At 45.3% G+C, this 10,383-nt stretch overlaps 1 long non-coding RNA gene across 1 annotated transcript; it reads left to right on the top strand.

Moving 5' to 3' along the window:
• Positions 1-337: 337 nt before the first annotated feature.
• Positions 338-2,534, top strand: LOC118355183 (uncharacterized). Its single transcript, XR_004817140.2, has 2 exons — positions 338-626; positions 816-2,534. It is a non-coding gene; the product is annotated as an uncharacterized LOC118355183 (long non-coding RNA).
• The last annotated feature ends 7,849 nt before the right edge of the window (positions 2,535-10,383 follow it).

Genomic DNA, 10,383 nt, shown 5'->3' with positions numbered 1-10,383 from the left:
AGTCTGCCATGGGTGCAGGGGGTGGTTGTAGGAGCTTACTCTCACAGCTGGTTTTCTTAGTGCAATCAGAAGTGTCTACACTGCATGGTTATGTTTAATTTATTCTTTTACACAGGCCTCCTGAGGTGGGTGATAGAAATATGCATGACACTCAAGATTCAAATATCAAGATTTAAATCATACTGGAAGGTCCTGCCCACCGGGTGTTCAAGTGGCTGAAAGTTCAGTTTTTGGTCTTCCTGTGACCAAAGCAAAGAGCTGTTGCTGAGTCTTGTTTTGGCATGGTGACTCATAATTACTGACAGGGACATTGGGTTTGCCCTTAGTGGCAGCATCCACGGCTCCTCCCACGACTTGCCCAGTTGAGGTCCTCTGTTACCACCAAACCCAAGGACCGTGGCAGCATGTCCCCCAGGGGCTCTGCTCCGCTAATTGTGTCCTGTCCTGGGCTCCTGCTCACTGTGTGCAGCAGCTGACTTGGCACTACTGGCCCTTGGGGACTCGTGGGCAGCTCCTACTCACCAAGGTTCCTGTAGCCTGTGTCCCCTCAGTGGCCTGGCTGTCCTAGCTGATGATCCCTGGGGCTGTGCTGGTTTCACCTCAGGCTGCAAGAAGCATAGTCGTGGGTGAGGGGACGGAGAGAACTGGAAGGGTAGCTCAGCCAGGCCAGCCCTGCTCCCTGATGGTCTGGATCTGGGTCATGAGCAGATCATGGACGGGATAGCCTCAGAACCTAGCTAGCATCCTCATGGGGCACTTCTGAGTCACTGGTCACCTCGCTGACCCCTGGTAAATATTTCTCTTTTTTCTTGCAGCAGTGGCTGAGGACTCCAGGGAGGAGGTACACAGGTGTCCTGATTGGCACCTGGAGACCCTGACGACTGAGTCAAGATCAAGACACAAGTGCAAGACATTGCTCACTTACTGTAGCTCCCTCTGGGGTTCTCTCCATGCTTGGGCTGCTTGGCTGAGGGTATCTTTCTTCACTGTGAAGCAGGCAATGGAGGGATCCTGAGGAGGAAAGTGTTCTCAAAGGCGAAGGAAGATAAGGTATGTTGAGGGCCCACCATGCCTAATGCACTGAACTACATTACTCTTTGGAGAGGAAGTCCCTAGAAGAGAAGAGCTGGGAACTTGGACCCTCCTGGCCTTCCTAGGTCTTCCTAGAGGCTCTGCTGGAGGAAATGAGAGAATCAGGAGTAATAAGAAACAATGAGGCTCTTACAGCCCAGTTCTGAAACTTCAATTCCCAGGGCTTCAGCCTCTCGGCCCAGACAGAGAAGAGGCACAGTAGCAGCAGGCTCTGAAAGAAACCAGCACCCTTCCCGCATGCCGAGGCGTGGTCGCTGTCTGTGCCACTGCTGGGCAGGGCTCTGCTGGGCCCTGAACCTCCACCTCGCTCAGCTCCAGCAAAGACAGATGCACTGCCCCAAAAGTCACCTGCTACTTCCTGTCCCTGATAGCCACTTCAGACCTGAGCATAAGCCACATCCAGAAACACTGGATCCTCTGGAAGAAAGACAAGGTTAGACAGAAGGCTGCAACCAACAGCACTTTCCCCAGCCACTTGCTGCGTGCCTCCCTTGATGGCCCAAGAGAGTCTCAGCAGGACCTGGGCTGTAAAGGACATCCCTACAAGCCTCACCTCACAGGTGAGCCCCTCCCTTGAAGCCTCTACCTGACAGCAGTACTTACCCTAGCTCTCTATGGGCTCCTGGTCCTTGGCTAGGAAGAGTGAGTTAGATACCTGAGCTGCAGAGGTTACTGAAAGTACAGAGACATGGGTCAGTCCCTGAGATAGTGAACTGGGGAGAAATGCTGGCCAGGTGGCTAAAAGGTAGATAGTGTCAGGGGATCCAGCACTGGGAGAGGCACAGGGTCTGGCAAGGCTGGTTCGCTTGGTGCCTGATACACCTGGAAATGGGCAGTGCAGGTGAGGTCAGCCAGGAGCAATGCTTGTGGTCTGGCATGACCAAGATGGATCTAAGCTGGGAAACTTTCTCTCTCTCAAGTTCAGAGAAAACTAATCACATGATTGGAAATTTTCACCAACGGCATTGCTCATTATCATTTCCTCCAAAGATCTAGACCATGAACGTATCTTTCTATCATACTGGGCTCATGTCCCAGAAAAGATACGTCACTCCCAGTAACTCACGGTGCAACCCAGATAAGAAATGAAACTTTGACTTCAAACAAAGCTTTGTGTTCTCTGATATGTCTTGAAACTATATCATTACATCTAAAGGCAGCAATGCATCCTGCTGGCCAAAGTGGTTTAGACGAAGATTCACAGTCTGAACAAGAAGGAGTCTTGGACACAAGAGTCAAATGCAACATCAAGGAAGAAAACGGGATAAAATTATGTGAATAGATATCAATTGTCATCAAGGCAGGGTTTTAGTGTACATTTAATGCAGTGTTTCTTTTTTGTGTTCTGAAATGTGTCATAAAACATTGTCTTAAATCTATGGCATGTGTATCGATTCTGGAGCCAGGCTTCTGGGTTCAAAATTAGACTTCATCACTCGCTAGCTGTGTGACCTTGACTAGTTTGCTTATCCTCTCTGTGTCTAATTCCCTCGTATGCAAACAATACTGCATACAATCAATCAACATACATCCAGCTCTTAGAACAGTACAGGGCACAAGGTAAGAGCTATGTTAAGGATTAGCTATTATTATCATTAGGAATGACAATTTTTCATCATTGTTTCCAAAGGTAGTGTTGGGGGAACAATGAGACTTCCCTGAGACAGTAGCACTGAACTGGAATATGAAGTAGGTGTTAGCCAGGGATGGGGACGGAGCGGCAGGGTGGTCGGTGGCAGAAGCTATTATCTCAGGAAGTACAGCATGGGCTCAGAGCCAGAGAAGGCAAGAAATGTAGAACGCAGCACATTCAAATTCCTATTTTGAGATATTTCTTGAGTTCTGTGTTTTGAATGTTAAGCCAGGAGAATTCCAGTATCTTTAGTATATGGTACCTGCACAATAATCTTTGACTAAATGAACCAGCCCATAAGTGGGGACTCAACACAGCAGCCTTGGTTACGGTTGGCACCGATGTCCTTCCTGCACAGCAGAGCACTGGTGCCAGCCAAGGGCCAGCTCTGTGGGGCACACAAGGGGTCTCCTCATCCTAGCACCACGGAAGTGGGTCTGGCCGGCTCCTTGCCCAGAAATGTGCAGTCAGGACCAGCACCCCACGCGTCATGGGACCGCTGTCCTCTACTCCTTGGCTGTCGGTGCTCCAGACTATCCTGCTGTCTCTCCCTCCTGGCACAGTGCCTGGCAGGGAGCTCATGCTGCATACATGCTAGCGGAATGAATGACAAATGTGAAATTCCCGTCTTCCCAAGGGTAGCCAGAAGGTGCCTTACACCTGGAAAATTTAGTGATTTGGCTACTGGCTGGCTAGCCTGAGTGAATGACTAAGCTCCTGTGGGCCTTGGTGTACTTTTTAAGAGTAATGTGTGTGCAACAGAGCATGGCTCTGGGCCCATGCCTCCTCCGCCTGCTACTGGCTAGGCCACTTCAGGTACGTTGTTCAACCTCCTTGTGCCTTGGTTTCTGTATCTGTGAAATGGGAAAAATAGTAATAATACCTCTCAAAAGGAGATTAAATTCATCGATGCGTGCAAAGTGATGGAAACAGTAGCCGGCACATGGTCGGTGCTCAATATTACCTATGTTGTTAGTTTTGCTAATTAGTCCAAACTAGCCCAAACCTGGCTGTGCATCTGAGTTACTCAGGGGACTTAACTGTACATAAAGGAACTGAGTGGCCAGGAAACTAAGCAGCGTCCCCATCACTACAGCAAGACCCGGACTCAGAGGGGCTTGAGGAGGGTGAGTATCAGCTATGAATGTGCTTCTGTGTGAGGCAGGACCCTGTCCTCCTCACTTGGGCTGTGTGCTCACCTCAGGAGCCTGATCCCCCTGCAGCTGGGACAGCTCCAGGGAAGAATGTGCTGGGCTGGGAAGGGTGATGGGAGCACCAGCCGTCCTCTGCAGAGACATCACAGGAGGGACACACTACCGTCTGTGCTACGTGCTCAGATCTCCTCATGCCCCACTGCTTCACTATTGTCTTCTCTGATTCACATGTGCCTTCCTGCCAGCTCAGTCCTGGCACCTGGCTGCTCTCTAGCTTTAGCTCTCTGTCCATGGTGATTGCACCTCCCAGGAAACTGGTATCCTGCTCAGCCTCTGGACCATCTTCATGGGCACCCAGTATAGAAAAAGAAAAAAGGAAGAGGAAATTGGTGGCCATTCTGAAGTTTTGTGATGCTTGGTCTCTGGTCCTGATGCACCAGCAGACAGGAGAGGGGTTCAGGATGGCATCAGGACCTCTCTGGAATAAACCCTTGTTCCCACCTGTCCTGCTCTGTCCTCCTCTTTCCAGCCCCATTGTCCCTTTTCAGCAAACACTCCACACATGAATTTGGGATTCCTGGCTCTGTTTCCAGATCCAAAAACCCACAGCTTCTCTTGCTATTGCTTCCCCATCTTTCCCCACAGCCCTGCCTCGCGTACACAACTCACATGAACATACACAGGAGGTAAGGACAGAGGACATTTCCTATCATATTCTTGCTGAAAACCATAAAACCGTCCGGGGCTTCCATGGAACATATTGCTACATGTAAAATGATTCAGATGCCCAAGAGCTGTTTGAGCAGATATATACTGGCTTCTTGAATTTGATAGCAGCTTTTTAAGAAGAGATGTGTCTCCATTTCTATGTCAGTCATTACTGCTGTTCCTTCTGAGCTGGCTGACTGTGGCATGCCATGACCAGGAAGGGGACAAGGGAGGCTGTTAGAAAACTAAAGAGGCCTTGTCTGTGCAACCTTGCTTAAATTTCAAATATGGCAACAACAGTAAACATAACTAGCATGGCCATCATCGTCAGAGCTAACACTTAGGAGCACTTGCTCAATGCCATGTGTTGGTTCAGAATTTTCTTCCCACAGAATTCCTCTAAGTTAGATGACATTATCAACCCCATTTCAGGACATCTTCAAAGTCAAAGCAAATTGCTGCCACTTGCACCCCTTTGTCAGTGAAGAAGAGACACAATACTTGGCAGATTTCTTTGAATTTTGGAAGCAACATATTCCTCATTTAAGTGTATCATTCTTACCCAATCGCCAAGTAGCCCACAAGGCAGTCAGTTTTGAGCCAGGCCCAGGGCAAGAGAAGGATCTGCAAGCTTCAATTGCCACAGAAACTGCTCGGCCATTTGAAAAATGGGATACAGCAGGTCTTGTGTTTCCCTAAGTGACTATAGCCAGTATGGGTGTTGCCTGAGGCCTCTGAGGAGCCAGGACAAGAGAATAAGGGGATGGGCTCCTAGGATTTTAGAGAAAAAGCATCCAGTTTACCACTGGATCTTACTGGAAATTGAATGCTCAATCATGGCACATCCAGGGACGAAGCAATCTTAAGTGCTCATCGTGAGCAAGTCTCCTGTGACCACAAGGCTGTTCATGCACAGCAGTGTCCCTCCTCGGGGATTGTGCTGGCAGACAGGAGTTGTATGAATGGGTAGCTTGACTTTTGCTGCCTGACCTCTTCTCCTGTAGTCCACACCTATGGCCTCATGTAGAACTCCGTTCAACCATTTACCTGAAGAAGAGGAACTAGGAGAAGAGGATCCAGGGCATGTTTCACAGGTGTTTTTGTACAGTGTGCTGGAATTAATGGGAGTGGGTCTGCTGCAGCAAGGCAGCCCCAACCAGGATCATTCCTCAAAGCAGGTGATGAAGGAAACCCTCCAGGGACAGGACTTCGAGTGTCATCTCCTCCATCAATCTGACTTGAACCAATTAATTCTGATTAATCCATGCATTCTGTGGAGGCTCACGGTGCATGCCTCCTCAAGCCCAGAAGTCCAGCCTTCCCCAGGGAGACAGAATCAGCCCTGGTGCCCCAGACTGCAACAGTTTCCAGAGCAGAAGCATTCAGACCATTGGTGAGAGGCAGCCTAAGTTCTCGGCACCAGCATGCAGCACGCAGCGAAGCAGCCCAACCGACTCCATGAAGGTGAAGGAAGGCCAATGTCATACAAGTGAACAGTTAGGCAAACAAGATGACTTCAGATGATGGGACGTTCTGTGAGAGAAGCTCATGTGTCAGCAGGTAAAATGAGTCAGCCAGCAAAAGCAATCACTGATTTAAATATTTGGTACTTTCCAGATGTTGTTCTAAGCCCCTCACATGCATTAACTCATTTAATCCTCACAAGATCTTGGGGTGCACATTTATGCTCAGCTTACAATAAGGAGATGGAGGCATAGAGAGGTTGAGTAGGCTACCGATGACAGGTAGAGGGGCAGATTCCCACCAGCTTCCCCCTGCAAGCTGCCTTCTGATCCCAGGTTGTTCTTGACCTTCCTGATCAGTATTCTAAAAGCCATTCCCAATGGGAATAAATTCCTATTTCTATGGGACGCCTGGGTGGCTCAGCGGTTGTGCACCTGCCTTTGGCTCAGGTCATGATCTCGGGATCGAGTCCCACGTCGGGCTTCCTGCATGGAGCCTGCTTCTCCCTCTGTCTGTGTCTCTGCCTCTCTTTCTCAGTCTGTGTCTCTCATGAATAAATGGATAAATCTTTAAAAAAAATTCCTATTTCTATTTAAGGCCATATAACTTGGTCCATGTTCCTGATTCCAAAAGAAGCTTGTTGATACTTTATGAATAAAAGAGCAAGTCCCACTTTCAGTATATTTAAGCCTTTTGGAGAGCAAGTGTCTTCTCTTTTCCAAATTGGTGTGGGGACCTTTCTTTCCATTCAGGTACAGAGGAGCAAAAGGATTTTGTGCCAAGAAATATTCCAGGTGCCTTGTTAACCTGATGTTGAAGCGAAGTGGCAGGGCTGGGTATTGAAAACAGATGCTGATTCAGCGAGACCACTTAATTCTGGCAGGAAGCAGGGACTTTTCAGTAAGACTCCCTTGGTACATGCTTGCTTTCAGATTCATCTCATTGGAGTCTGTCAGCTGCTGAACTGTGAGCAGATTTATAGCTCAGACATTGTTTCATCAATAGGCACCTGTAAAACCTGCCCTTCCCTTTGGAGATCTTATTTGTCCCATTGTTGCCATTCCTCAGAAGACAGGCTTACCTGTAAGGCAGGCCATGCTCATATAGATTGGCAGGCAGGCATGGGTGACCACAGAGCTCCCCGTGGCCTCAAGTAATAGAGGATCACACTCTTGTCACTGTTAAAAGGGGCTTAGGTAGATACTAAGGAGCCTCTGGGCACTGACCAGGGAGCTAGTCTTGCCTGGAAATCTTAAAAGAATAAACCAAGGCACAGATTTTTTTTTTTTCTTCTGCCTGGAACTGCCAAAGAGAAGAAACCAGAGACTTGCACAGAGTTGTTCATTTTCTAATATTTTTTATTTGCTGTCATCTGAGAACTTTCTCAGCAGACCGCTAACCACTACTTCTTCCTTTTGCATGTACTTCCCTTGTTCCATTTTTACCCCTCCCACCACATGTAAAGCAGCTCTGGCCTTGCTCAGGGGCAGAAGAAATGCCAGTTGTGGAAGCAGATCACATTAATTATTCACTGATAAGGAAGAGAGGAGAGATTGATTTCAGAGTGGCATGTGTAGATAAATCCATTCAATTTCCTCCAATCCAAGGAAGGGAGAGGAGACTTACAGCTATGAGGAGGAGACAGTTTGTGAATAAGATTTCACGTATGGAAAGGTCAGTCTCAGGAGGAAACAAAGGTGAAAGGGGTCTTTGAGAGGCCACTGTGATATTAGTTATAATTCTTAACATGCATGTCTCTCTCTCTCTTTTTTTTTTTATTATCAGTGAGGCACTGTTTTTGTTTGCATATTAACAATAAGACCATCAAGACATCCTGCTTTGGGGCAGCCCGGGTGGCTCAGCGGTTTAGGGCTGCCTTCAGTCCAGGGCGAGATCCTGGATTGAGTCCCCACATTGGGCTCCCTGCATGGGGCCTGCTTCTCCCTCTGCTTGTGTCTCTGTCTCTGTCTTTCTCTATCTGTCTCTCATGAATAAATAAATAAAATCTTTTTTAAAAAAAGACATTATGCTTTGGAGAACACAATTGGAGAAGTGGCTTGTCTCCCACATTCACACAAATATTTCCTCTCTTGAGACGAAGTCTGGATTTCATGTTTAAAGAAATTTAGAGAAGTCTCAGGAGATGTCCTATGACACACAACCCGCAACTAGAAGACAGCATCTTAGTAAAGAATATATCTTCATAATCTATGAGAAGACTTTGGCATTTTAAAATACCACAAACAGAAGTATAAGACACATCATGAATAACTATATCACAAATAACATAGTAAGAATTAGTATCCCTAGTTCATAAAGTACTCATACAACTCATTAAAAAAAGACTATTCCATGTCTTCTGTCCATTTCTTGACTAGATTTTTTTGGTTTTCTGAGTGTTGAGTTTGATAAGTCCTTTTTTTAAATATATTTTTTTATTGGAGCTCAATTTGCCAACATATAATATAACACCCAGTGCTCATCCGTCAAGTGCCCCCCTCAGTGTCTGATACCCAGTCACCCCATCCGCCCACTCATCTCCCCTTACACTACCCCTTGTTTGTTTCCCAGAGTTAGGTTTGATAAGTTCTTTAGAGATTTTTGGATACCAGTCTTTTATCTGATAAGTCATTTGCAAATATTTTATCTCATTCCATAGGTCGCCTTTAGTTTGGCCGACTGTTTCCTTTGCTGTGCAAAAGCTTTTTATCCTGATGACATCCTAATAGTTAATTTTTGCTTCTGTTTCCCTTGCCTTTGGAGATGTTTCTAGAAGAAGTTGCTGTGGCCAAGGCAAAGAAGATGCTATCTGTGTTCTCCTTTAGGATTTTGATGGATTCCTGTCTCATATTTAGGTCTTTCACCCATTTTGAGTTTATTTTTTGTGTATGGTGTAAGAAAATGGTCCAGTTTCATTCTCCAGACATTACCCCAAAGAAGACATACAAATGTTTGACAGACACATGAAAAAAGCTAACATCATTTGATATTAGGGAAATACAAATCAAAACCACGATGAGGTCCCACCTCATACCTGTCAGAATGGCTAAAATTAACAACTCAGGAAACAACAGATGTTGGTGAGGATGCAGAAAAAGGGGGAACCCTCCTACACTGTTGATGGGAAGGCAAACTGGCGCAGCCACTGTGGAAAGCAGAATGGAGGTTCCTCAAAAAGTTAAAAATAGAGCTACCCTACAATACTACTAGGTAGTTATCTAAAGGATACAAACACAGTGATTCGAAAGGGCACATACACCCCAATGTTTATAGCAGCAATGTCCACAATACCAAAATAGTTCTGCCTATCACCCATAAAGTAAGTCAGAGGAATAAAACCATAAAGATAATAGCATAAGTCAATAACATAAAAAAGGAGAGAAAAAATTAGAATCAAGTAACAAAGACCAAAGTCAGTTCTTTGACAAAACTGAGAAATTTAGCTAAACAGATCAAAAAGAAAAAGAGCAAACACATTAGCAAAACCAGGAATGAAGGACAGTTATTACTATATCAGAAAATATTGTGTAAATTTTTATGCTAATAAAATTGATAACTAAGTGAAGTGAACAAATTCCCTGAAAAATATAACCTGCCAAATTGACACAAAAAGAGAAAAAAGTGTGAATAATCCTCTATCAATTAAGAGCTTAAATTTCTTATCAAAAAACTTTCCTGTGAAGAAAAATCCAGGTCCAAACAGCCTTGCTGGTATATTCTATCAAATGTCCAGAGGGAAAAATTTCAATTATACACAAAATCTTTCAGAAAATTGAGGACTATTACCAAAGAGGACTTATAATAATTTAAAAATGAAATAAAACTCCATTTATATTGGTATACAGTATAAAGCAATTAGGAATAAATTTAATATAAAATGTACAAAATAGAACTACAGAAATGGGAAGTTGTATGAAGTTCATGGATTGGAAGACAGTGTTAAGATGGTGGTTCTCTTCAAATTCATCCACAGATTCAATGCAATCCCAATCGAAATTCTAATAGACTTTTAAAAATAAATTTTAAAAATCAACGTAAAGGGTGCATGGGTGGCTCAGTTGGTTAAGTGCCTTTGGCTAAGGTCATGATCTCCAGGTCCTGGAATCAAGCCCTGCATTGGGTTCCCTGCTCAGCAAGATGTCTGCATCTCCCTCTCCCTCTGTCCCTCCCCTCTACCTGTGGTCCCTCTCTCAAATAAATAAATAAAAACTTTTTAAAAATCAATGTAAAAGTTCATATGGAAAGGCAAAAACCCTAGATTAGTTAAAACAATTTTGAAAAAAGAAACCAACAAAGTTGATGAATTTATACTAATTGATCTCAAGACGCAAC

Source organism: Canis lupus, chromosome 7, assembly GCF_003254725.2.
Source record: "Canis lupus dingo isolate Sandy chromosome 7, ASM325472v2, whole genome shotgun sequence".
Classification (NCBI taxonomy): domain Eukaryota; kingdom Metazoa; phylum Chordata; class Mammalia; order Carnivora; family Canidae; genus Canis; species Canis lupus.
Note: the sequence above shows the minus strand (reverse complement) of the source record. Positions and strands in the feature narration are given on the sequence as shown.